This window comes from Acomys minous (genome assembly GCF_964271855.1).
Source record: "Acomys minous genome assembly, chromosome: 8".
Taxonomy (NCBI): domain Eukaryota; kingdom Metazoa; phylum Chordata; class Mammalia; order Rodentia; family Muridae; genus Acomys; species Acomys minous.
Window position 1 is genome coordinate 5409608 of NC_140489.1, and position 12599 is coordinate 5422206.

General features: G+C 39.0%; 1 gene segment (V, D, J or C); it reads left to right on the plus strand.

Annotated features, from left to right (window-relative positions):
• Positions 1-644: 644 nt before the first annotated feature.
• Positions 645-1913, plus strand: LOC311603434 (immunoglobulin heavy variable 3-74-like). The segment is given in 2 exons: positions 645-720; positions 1585-1913.
• The last annotated feature ends 10686 nt before the right edge of the window (positions 1914-12599 follow it).

Genomic DNA, 12599 nt, shown 5'->3' on the forward strand with positions numbered 1-12599 from the left:
GTCCAGTCCAGTTTGCACTGTCCCAAAACGCTTGGAAGAAGGAGTACATAGTTTTCTGGAGAGGAAGAGTCAATTTGCTTTAAAGATGTTGTTGGGTTTCAGACACAGAAAAAGAGGGGGAGGTGCCATTATCATTTACTAAAAACAAGCTTATCTCCAGGTTGTCCCAGCACGCAGACTCTCTACCTATTATAGAGTATATGGCTGGCATAGTCTGCCTTCTACTTGTACTTTGAGCTTTTCAGCCTAAGTGCTGGGCTTTTTTCTCCCCAGAGACTGTCTCTCTCTCTCTCTCTCTCTCTCTCTCTCTCTCTCTCTCTCTCTCTCTCTCTCTCTCTCTCTCTCTCTCTCCCTACATTTCTCTCTCCTTGTGTTCATATGATCTCTTCCCTCACACCTATCTCCCTATCTTCATGGAGATTCCCTTGGCCCAATAAAACGGCCTTTTTTCTTTGAATTCAGCTTGAATTGGCTTGTTTTCTGGGTAAAGAATACCTATGATATATATACCATGGTGTCACCTGAGGGGCACATCACCCTAACTCTAGCCTCAAAGTCACAAAAGCAGGAAAGCTGTCCCTTCATCTCACTGTTGGTAAAATTTGAGTATTTGAATGACTAGTTGCTTGAGCAGCACAACACAGATGGCCCTGGGGTCAGAGTTTGTGGGTGAGCAAGGACTTCATACAGAAGAGCTGTGCCAGCCCCTCACATTCCGCAGTACTTAGGAAGGCAGACCAGATACTCATTACAATGAACATTTGCAAATAAAGAAGTGTACACAAAATTTACTATAGCTTCCATAATGATATTATATTCTTTTAGGGGAGTTGCAAGGTAAGAGAGATATAAAGGAAAAAAGAGATGAGTAGGATTCGGGTGCATAATGTGAAATTAACCAAAAACAAATAAAAAGTTAGGAATATTTAAAAAATAAACTTGGTTCAGCAGTACTGAGTACCTGGTCTTCTTACAGAATACCCAGGATCAGTTTCCAACATGCACCTGCAACCAAGCCTGATGATCTGAGTTCAATCCCCAGTATGTTTATGACTAAATGTTTACTGTTGTGTCACCTAGGTTAAGAGTGATGATCAACATTTATGACCTCAAAAGATAAAGATTGAGGACAGAGAACCTACAACTTCAACCCACAACCAGACTGTCTCAATGTAAATAACTGCCATCAGTGTTCTTAAACCCTCTGTAAATAACTGCCATCAGTGTTCTTAAACCCTCCAGCGTATACACTGAAGACCAGCTTGGCTGAGAGGTCTAGCACAAGAGCTTAATACACAGCAAGAAGATATGCAAATTGAGACTCCTTCTGATGATAAAAAGCAGCCCAGCCATGTCCCTGCAGCCTGACAGGAGCCCAGGCCTGGATTCCCAGGTCTGTGTCCTTAGTGATCAGCACTGAAATGAGAACATTCACCATGGAGATGAGACTGAGCTTGGTTTTCCTTGTTGCTCTTATAAAAGGTAGTTTATGAAAAACCAGAGACACTGGATGTGTGAGAGGACTTGGCTGAGTGGGTCACTAAATGTGTGGGGCACTTTGCTGACCAGATTCTCTGTTTGCAGGTGTCCAGTGTGAGGTGCAGTTGGTGATATCTGGAGGAGGCTTGGTACAGCCTGGCGGTTCCCTACAACTCTCCTGTGTGGCATCTGGATTCGACTTCATTAATGACTACATGCACTGGGTCCACCAGGCTCCTGAAAAGGGGCTAGAGTGGATCTCACGCATTAGCAGTGGTAATGGGGATGAAAGGCTGTATGCAGACTCTGTGAAGGGCCGATTCACCATCTCCAGAGACAACTCAAAGAGCACTCTGTACCTGCAAATGAACAGTCTAAACACTCCAGACACAGCCACCTATTACTGTGTAAGACACACAGTGAGTGAGGATTAACTGCAAGCTCAGACATAAACCTCCTTGCAAGGCTGCTAGAGACCAGCAGGTGGTGTGAGGGATTCATGAACTTAGAATCACCCCACAGCAGGAACACAGGTTAATAAAGATCTTGAATTCATCTTCATAACACAGAAGTGTCTTCCATGGAACTCCTGTGTTCTTATGTAGTAATCTTTGAAGGGTCTGAATATAAAAAATGTTGTCATCTACTGTGACATATGTAAATACAAAAGCCCTCTTAACTAATCAAACAAAAGAGCATCACTCAGGCAGAAAAGACTCTGCCTTGGACACCAGGACAAGGTCCTTAAGACACTTGGGGACCCTTGAGAGTACATAGACCTTAGGCAGAGGAAAGAGACCCAGCATTGTTCAGAGGGGTGTTTGGGATTAAGCATGGAACAAACAAGAAGTCAGAAGATGTCAAGATCTCGCACACCCTAAAGACAACACACAAAGCATGAACATCAGACCCAAAGCTGCCCTACCTGCCAAACTGTTAATAAAATGTATGGATGTCACAGATAGAAACTCATCACTGAGAACCCCAATAAAAGTACTTACCTGTGGCTATTGAACCCTAGTTTGCTGTAGGCAGGATGTAACCAATCCATTGAAAGACATTCTCTATGAAAATGCCAGGAATAAATAATGGAGTATTTGGCCATAAGTGGGACGTCTTCATCAAGTATTCTAACACTCAAAGCAGAAATAATGGAAGGAAAGAAGGCTGTAATGGTGTGGTGCTACAATTTGGGATTAAAGGAAGGACTCATGAGATTTACTCCTTCCTAGAGGATTAGTGGCAGTTGACTATGGGTGCAGGAAGGTGCACTTTCTTCAGCGGTGTAGCCACTTATAAATCCTTGTGATGGCTGGTGTCACTGATAAAATGTGTTTCAAGCTCAACCAGGTCAATGTGAAGTTTAGGCCATTGAAAACAGACTTGCATCAAATGCAAGAGGGAACATTATGATAGCTCATCCATGTGCTAGAGAAGCAGCTCACCAGTGCAAGAGCTCATGTGTGGTGTATGTGAGTACTTAATTCAAAGGCTGATATTTCAGAATCACATTCCACATTTTGATTAATAGTGTGTTCCAACTATCAATGTCAAGGGTTAGCCTATTGTTTGTCATATAAGAGCGCAGCATCATTTCTTTTCTCAAAATCAATTCATTTTTATCACTTGTGTGAGGTGTGAATCCAAAGGATGACACTGAGATAAGACATCACAGAAGTCTGAGGTGATGTCCTCTTCTTTGCACATCATTCTGCCCTCCATCCTCATTTGTATCAGTTACCAGGACCAATGTATTTGAGCAGAAGAAGATGCAAAGACTCACATCTCTAATCATCAGAGAAATGAAAATTAAATCATAATGATAATAGTATGGATTACATTTAGTAATGAAAAAAAACAAAAGCAAATGTGGATGGACAATAATGGGTCCCTATGGCCTGACCTGTCAACATGGTTCCACTACAGTACTGACAAATACTGTGCAGAACACTCCGTGTTAGACATCCCAGTCTAAGTAGAACAAAAGACTCAGATACAGGTGGGTAGTGATGAAAGTGAAATTTTCATTAAAAATAGTTTTGCATTTTCCTTTTCACTTCCAGATCCCACTATTGCACTGCCTCTCCCTGCTGCATTCTCTGTCTGAAGGGCTGGGGTGGGCAGTCCCATAAACACACCCTGGCTGAATGTGTTCATGGCTCTCACATCCTTCTTCTGTTTCATCATATGGAGCTTCTCCTTGAGTAAAAATGGATACAGAAGTTACATTAGTCCGATATTACAAATTAACTAATTTTTCAAGGTACTGTGGGAATATACTAACCTCTTTTTACTAACACATGGCTTGCTGAGTTTTAATGTGATTTAATACCCATGAAACCATTATACTGACAGACAGAAAACATTTGTTCCTTCCCTGTAGTTTCTGTCCATAGTCTCTCATAGGATTCTGCCAGCCAATTTGCCAAGTGTTCTGATAATGTTTATGCTCAATTTATGGGCATATCCTTGCACTGTGTCCTTGGAAAGATGATGTCTGAATTATTCTAATGGTAGCAGACTCGGCTGGTCTCTGTTTCCCATATTCATGGACTATTTTTCTCCAGGCATTTGTTTCACAATGCCTGTGTCTACAAGAGTAGGGAGCCTGGGTATACAGATTCTTTGTATCTCACTGTCATGAAACTCAACAGATACCAGGTACATTTTAACTAAGTGTGTTTTCAAGAGATACATACAATGGAAATATCATGAATGTCACTGACCTCTACCTATCCAGGACCCTCCTACTCTTCTTTAGGCCAAAGAAGCCCAAGTAATCCCATGTAACTCCTTGGTACTCCTTCCCAATAGGAAATTTCCAAACCCAATGTACTAGTCATGTGGTATTGTGTACATCTTGTCCTCTGTCCTTAATTTTCATGACAACCTAACTGAAACCCACAGACTATCGATAGCCCTTTTTGTGTCCAAAGAAGCCAAGAGATCTACATACTGAAAAAAGTCCATTTATTTCTGTGAATTCCATCCCAAACACTGTAATCGAAATGTAAATACCAGACAAACCTGGATGAGACACACTGAGAATAGTGTCTGGACAAATATTCTTCTAACACTCAGAGCTTGATGAACAAGAGGAGGACATCCTGTGGGTAAGCATCAGAAATTCCACAGATGGCTGTCTCCATAATGGGAAGACCTGCCTCCACCACTTGACTCACAATGTGAAGAAATGGAGAAAAGCTCGACAGTCTCTTGGGCTGTGTGGTGATTAACACTTCAAGGCAGAGGGCTCCCCATGTTCATGCCTGACCTCCTCCTCATTTCTTGCCATCACCTTCTCTTGCTTATTTTTTAAGTCACTTAATAGAACTCTCAAGTCTGGTTGGATGCTACAGCTTTTTGTGAAACATTATGTGATAGATGAAATCTCATCCCTCACCAATATAAACTCATAATTAGGAATATGGGTTTTTATGTGCTGCAAACTAAGGGGAGAGGGAGGGGGAGGGAGAGAAAGAGAATGTAGGACAGACTGGCATAAATCAGGAGGTACAAAGACTAGTATCAAGGTCAGCTGTTTCTGGGTAATGAGCTGAACATCTGAATCTAGTCAGCTGGGACTCAAAGCAGACACCTGGGTCTACTCTAATATAAACATTTGAATCACAGGGCCTAAATGTTACTGAGGTGTTTCTTCACAACTTATTTTCCAAGTGAGTGGTAAAAACGAAGGGCTCCCACTGATGGCAAGAGAAAGAATTTTAAGGAGTTCCTTAAGTAGGATTTCAAATCACTAAGAGGCCAAATGCCACCCCCTAAATTCTCTTCTGGAACTTGCAAAGATTAACAGATGCATGTAGGACAGGTTGCCCTGTTCAGCCAGCACTGCATGAATTAGACACATTATCTATAAACAGCCCCATGTTTTGTTTCCAAAACCTCCGCAGTGTGAATCTGGATTTGGAACCAGAGAGAAGCAGAAACTGCTTCTTAATTTTTCTCATAAGATGCTCTAAGAAGCACAAGGTAAACCACAGTCACATGAAGAGGAAATTGGAAATATCACCCAGTGATTCCTTTTATCCTTTCAGGAACCTCCCCCAATGCAAATCAGCCTTCAGCCTCAGGCTGAAAGCCCAGGCCTAGCTGAGAAGCCCCATGTCCTTCTCACTGGAGCCTCCATCACAGCATGGCTGTCCTGCTGCTGCTCCTCTGCCTGGTGACCTTTCCAAGCTGTAAGTGTTTCAGGGCTTCAGGACAGGGACCTGGGCATGTCATCTATGGGATGTGTGACTGATGGGGATGTTCTTGTCCCCAGGTGCCCTGTCCCAGGTGCAGCTGAAGGAGTCAGGACCTGACCTGGTGCAGCCCTCACAGACCCTGTCTCTCACCTGCACAGTCTCTGGCTTCTCATTAACCAGCTATCATGTACACTGGGTCCGCCAGCCTCCAGGAAAGGGTCTGGAGTGGATGGGTGCTATGTGGATTAATGGAAGAACAAGTTACAATTCAGCTCTCAAATCCCGGCTCAGCATCAGCAGAGACACCTCCAAGAGCCAGGTCTTTTTGAAACTGAACAGTCTGCAGACTGAGGACACAGCCATGTACTACTGTGCCAGAGACACAGTGAGGAAACACAACTCTGAGCCTGCACAAAAAAAAAAAATAACCACAACTTTCTACAGGGATGCTCAAACCAGCAGGGGGCACTGAAGCCAAGCATGGACTTTCTAGATGATTACATTTCGGGAATTTAAGACTATGCTGCATACAAATATATTTCAATGCTAGCAACTATAGTTTCTTCTCTGAGCCAATGCAATCTTCTAAAGCCCTTCTCCACTGTCATATTCTAACAAATTGATTTTTGCTGACACAGTAGAACAATTTTTTTTTACCCACAAATAATATAAGCTATTCAGATACTTCTTGTTATCAGGCTGATGGTAGATAGTTTAATATGTTCTATATAATGCATATATATATTTAACCTTTTATATCCATTCATATACATGGAACATACACTATATATATTATATATTTTGTATGTATATAATTATACAATGTATGATAATTATATATTCATATATGTGGAACATATAAAAATATATATATGGTTAAAATTATATCAATATGATATATATAATCATATATTTCCATGTATGATGTGCTATATATGAATATATATGTATATGTACATAACTGAACATACTTATATTTCATAAAGAGACAGAAATGACATCATTTGTTGAGTGCACATTTTGTAAGAAGTTTGACAATTTGAATTATCTGTAATTCAACCTCTGTGCTTCAGCTCTTGTGATAGACAAACTGAAGCTTCTTTGAGATATTGTGATTTTCCAAGGTTGCTTGGAAACTGAAATCACCATTGTTCCTTCTTTGAACCAAGAGGGTCCAATGAAAGATACAGTTGGATGTCATTTTGACATATTTAATTTTGTGCATTTTCTCTTGGTAAAAATACCTTACATCTCAAAGGCCGAAATTATGAATTTTCATCAGGTGTGTGGTGTACCTAAAATCATGAAATTCTCAGAGCCCTGTATATACTTTCCAGCTGGTGTCAGCTACAGTCCTTGCCCCATCTCTCCTCAACCCTCCCCTCAGACAACAGATTCTACAATGTTCAGGTCTTGTTGTTTTGAGCTTACAAAGCATCCATAGTTGCTCGTCCTGAAATCTGGTGCTGCTGACAGGGAGAACCTAGTGTCTCTGTGGTGAGTTGGAAAAGTGTCATTGAGAGATTCATCGTTGTCTGTGGGACCCATGCTAATGCACTTGAGCAGCTTTGAAAAAGGAAAAGAGAATCTGCTCATCTGAGGCTGGGCTTCCCTGGAAACTCTTCTAGTGACACCTGTACTGTGTGATGAAGATTCGAGGCCAAGTTGAGTAAATTGTAAACCATGATATCAGGACACTGAGTCTTAAAATTCCACACCCTTTGGAAAGGAATGGATGCACTGCCATACTTATATGAGGCAAGTTGAGCATCAGCCTACATGGATGGGAGTAATACTGGATGAGCAGTGCAAAATTTTTAAACAGATTGGTTAGACCAAAAATATGTCAGAGCCAAGGACAAGCATTTCTAAGTCTCAAATATTTCCTGTTGACCACGGAAATAGAGAACATGTTCTTGATATTCTAACACTGTGTCCCAAAAAGTATCATCTTAAATTCCATAGAGTTCTAAGTTTTTAAACAAGTAAGCACAGACAAGTATTTTCCTCTGGAGTAGACAGACGTAGCAATGGTGTGTGGCTGGTCCTTGAAATCCTCCTCTTCAATATGTCTTTTGATTAGTCCTAGAGAATTAGTGAGAAAACATCCAGGTGATGTGACACAGATTGAGGTTGGCACACTCAACCTCAATCAAAAGCACCAGCATGAGTGTGCTTATAGTGTGTCCCCTGATAGCAAATGATAAACAGGCATGACTTCTGTGATGCTCTTTCCCTAATTCTGCCTGACCCTAAGGAAATATCACCTTGGTGTCAAATGTCAACTAAACAAAGTTAATAACTGTTTTATAAATCATGTGTGATGTTTCTGTAAATAGAAGGGTCCCAACAATTCTGCCACTCAGGAAGATGGTCACATCTAAGTTGTGTGACCTGATTCAGTCTGAGCAGAAATGAGAACAAAATTCAGGAGTGGCTGGTAGTCTCAAATCTGTCGTATTAAGTTCCCATATTAAATAACACTATTACTATTTATACAACTTAGTTGTTTGGGTGAATATTAGATTTTTTTACTTGTTTACTTATAAGATAAAAGCTTTAAAATACTGATAATTCTAAAGTAATCTAAGTTATGCAAACTACTCCAGGAATTTAAAAAATCATAGACTACATTATAATTATGAATCTACCAATGAGATAAGTAGTAATGTAATAAACCACTTTTAACATTTTAGAAAGTGTAAAAATAATTAAATATTGGTATAATTTAATAATATAAAATAAAAACATTATTGAGTTGATATTTATCAAGAAACCTCACTAGAGTTCAATGTCTCTAACAAGCACAAGGGAGATGTTATTAATTGGTTTACTTTTCTTCTGCTTGTATTTTTAGAAATACACTGTGCCAAATACACAGTGAGGGAATTCCACAGTGAGCCTATACAAAATCCTCTTTACAGGGTGCTTAAGACAAGCAGGAGGTGCTGATTCCCAGCAGGAACGACTCCCTAGGCCCAGGAGGAGTCATTATAACTGAGAAGTTAACAACTATGATCCAGGAGCATGCATTTCAGTGCTGAGCCCTGTGCTTTTCCCCTTCAAGGCAAGGAAATCCTCTAATCTCCTCTCAAGTGTCATATTTTACTAAACTTCCCCTTTGTTCACACATTAGACAAAATATTTTTCCTTAAATCCTTTATGCCATACATTTACTTCTTGTAACCAAAGATCACACATTTTTCTTACATTTATACACACACACACACACACACACACACACACACACACACACATATATATATATATATATATATATATAATTTATGTATATTTGTGTATAGATGTAGACTTGATATACTTATGGAGATATTTATAGATAGATACATAGATAGTAAGATAGAGCTATAGCTACATTACTTAAATACACTTATATTACAAAAGAAGTCTGAAATTATGACATTTGTTGAATGTAATTTTGGTTACACATTTTGGGAAACTTGAGTAATCCATTATTTGTACCCTTTGTTTTTGTACTTGTGGTAGATAAACTACAGCTTCCTTAAAATCTTGTATTTTTGCAAAGGTAACTCAGAACCTGAAATATTCATTGTTTCTTATTCTAAATGACAAGGACCCTATACAAAGAGTAGAGTTGCTATCATATTTGACAGGCTCCACTTTTATACATTTACATCTTGGTAAAAATTACTTTATATGTCAAAGGCCCAGAGGATTCAAAGTTATTAATCTTCTACAGTTGCATTGTGCAACATCAGACCACAAAATTCTCAGCCACTAGTATGAACATCGAGGCTGATGTAGACACCTGACCTAGTTGCGTTTCTAATCAGCCCTTCCCATAAACAGCTGAGTTCTATTATTTTCACATTTTGTGCTTTTCTTGGTGCTTTTGTTGCCTATAAATCCTCCCAAAATTACCCCTCACATATTCTCTGTTGCTGATGTCTGGTAGAGACTGGTGTCCCTTGTGTGATCTAGAAAAGTGTCGTTCAGAGAAGCAGTGTTAGCTGTGGGCTGCATGCTAATGGATCATGACTTCTGGCAACTTTAAAAAGGAAAAGAGAATCTGCTCACCTGATGATGAGTCTTCTTTGGAAACTCCTGCAGTGACAGCAATAGTGTGTGATGAAGCTTCAAACACCAAATTGATTAAATTATTAGAACTCTGAAATGAGGACAGACAACAGTGGATTGAACAACTGCACACAATGCTGAAAAATTCTGCTTTTGTGTTACCATGATAATGAATTGGGGGTGAAGGACAGCCTAAATTGCTCCCAGTAAAGGTAGATAAGCAGCATGAATACTTTAAACAAGGTTGTTGGATGAATTAAAACCCATATCAAGAGGTTTTAATTAACAAGGATGTCAATTTTGACAAAGAATATGCACAACTTGCTTTTGAGATGCTAACACCATGTACAACAGAAACAATCACACTCTATATTGACATAAGAAAATAGTTGACAAAATGAGTAAAAACAAGGATTTATATCTAAAGTAGAACAGAAGTACTAATAAAATAATAGCATAGTTTTAGAAAATAAAAATGAAATAGGAGATAAAAAAGGTGATACCTTAAATCTTTCTGGTGTTAAGCATGTTCTGTTGTTATTTCTAGAGTTACAAAGAAAATGGATACTCAGGTGACATGAGTGCAGAACCCTAGCACACACTACATTATCCCAAACTGCCAGAGTTGGTGTTTCTATAGCATGTGCCTTTTATAGTGTGTGACAAGAACGACATGTGACATGTATTCCTGTGATTCACCCACCCCAATTCTGTCAGGTAAACACATGTCCTTTTAGCATGATGTCTCCACCAAATAAATACAAATTGCAGTTTTACAAATCATGCATAGGTTTTCCTGTGAATGGACTTCATGTACATAGGACATGAGACCCTGCAGTTCAGTGGATCAGGTCTGTGGTTCCAGATAACGTGTCTGAGCTCATTCAGTCACCAAAATGCAAAAAGGAAATCCACAGTGCCTGGCAGCTTCAGAACTGTTGGGATCTTTTCTCACTCTAAATCAGATTACTAGTACTATTACTATTCAGTTGCTTGTGATGTGTACATTTTATTTATTATCTAATTATCAGGCAAAATATATACATTCAACACGACTAAAGTATTTTACTTGATGAAAAGGGACCAAGGAAATTAGTAAACCATAGATTCACATTATAATTATTAATCCAACTGTGTTATGAAGAACATATTCTTTTACAATTCAGAATGTATAAATATGATACTTAGGCAATGTTATAACCTAATAGTGCAATATAAAACAGGCTATTGAGGTGATTTTTATAAGGAAACCTCAAGAGAGCACTGTGTAACTGAGGACAGCCAGAGAGGTTTGATGAGATGTTTTCCTTTCTCCTGTCTGCAGTTTTAGAAACACTCTACTTTTTTGTACTTAAATGATATGTCAAAGTGCCATCAGTTTTAATAAATGTGCAATCCTAAATCAGCCTCTATAGAAAGCAAGGAAATACATATTGAAATCCTGCAATCACTACCTGACTTAGATCATGACTATGGCTCCTTCCCCCTGCCCATATGTCAATAGGGTACTGTGTTCTGATAAATCAATACTTCCTGTCTGTAACACTAACAACCCTTATATGCCTTACCCCTAAAACAATAAAATGAGCTGCCTCTCTGAGCTGACTCGACAATTATTTTCCATCAAACTAAAGGCTGTCCAAATGCCATCCATTGCTTCTGCTCCCTTTATCATCATGGCCCAGTGGCCAACAACCCCTGGGGGAGGAAAGGACAACAAACCATTTTAGGGTTTTCTTTGAATGGTTTTTGACTTTCATGATGCAGTATGTCACAAGGCAGTTATTTACATTTTAGATTAGATTAATCTGAAAATTCTTTATTATTCAAACTATTTTTCAGTATGTCTGGCTTCATGTTGAGATATTAGATCCATTTGGACTTTAGTCTTCTGCAGGATGATAAATAATGGTCTTTTTGCATTTTTCTACAAGTAGACATCCAGTTACACTACCACTATTTGTTGAAGGTGCTCTCTTTTTTCCACTGTATGATTTTGGCTTCTTTGTAAAAAACCAAGTGTACATAGGTGTGTGGGTTTATTTCTGGGTCTTCAAATCAATTCCATTTATCCACCTGACTGTTTCTATGTCAGTAGGATGGCATTTATATTACTGTTGCTCTGTACTGCAGCTTTACATCAGGGATGGAGATAATTTCAGATGATCTTTACTTGTACAAGTTTGCCTTAGCTATTTGGTTTTTTCTTTCTTTGTTTGTTTTGTTTTTCAGTAAAAAAAAATGAGAATTGTTCTTTCAAGATCTATAATGAATTATGTTGAAATTTTGATGGGAATTGCACTGAATCTGTAGAGTACTTTTGGTAACATGCCACCAGTTAGAAGAAAAAAATTGGAACAACCCTTGAGCTCATTGGCACAGGAGGCAACTTCCTGAAGAGAACACTAATAGTTCAGGCTCTAAAACTAGTAATTAATAAATGGGACCTCACTAAACTGAAAAGCTTCTGTAAAGCAAAGGACACCGTCAAGAAAATATGCAGACATTGTACAGACTGAGAAAAGTTCTTCACAAGCCCTTCTTCTGACCAAGACTAATATATAAAATGTATAAAGAACTCAAAATATTAAACATGACCAAACTAAATAATCCAATTAAAAAATGGAATATGGAACCAATCAGAGAATTTTCAACAGAGGCATATGAACTGGCCAAGAAACGCCTAAAGAAATGTTCAACATCCCTAGTCATCAGGGAAATGCAAAACAAAACAACTCTGAGATTCCATCTTATACCTGTCAGAATGGCTAAGATCAAAACCTGAAGTGAGAGCACACACTAATGAGGATATGGGAACAGCAGAACACTCCTCCATTGCTGGTGGGAGTGCAAACA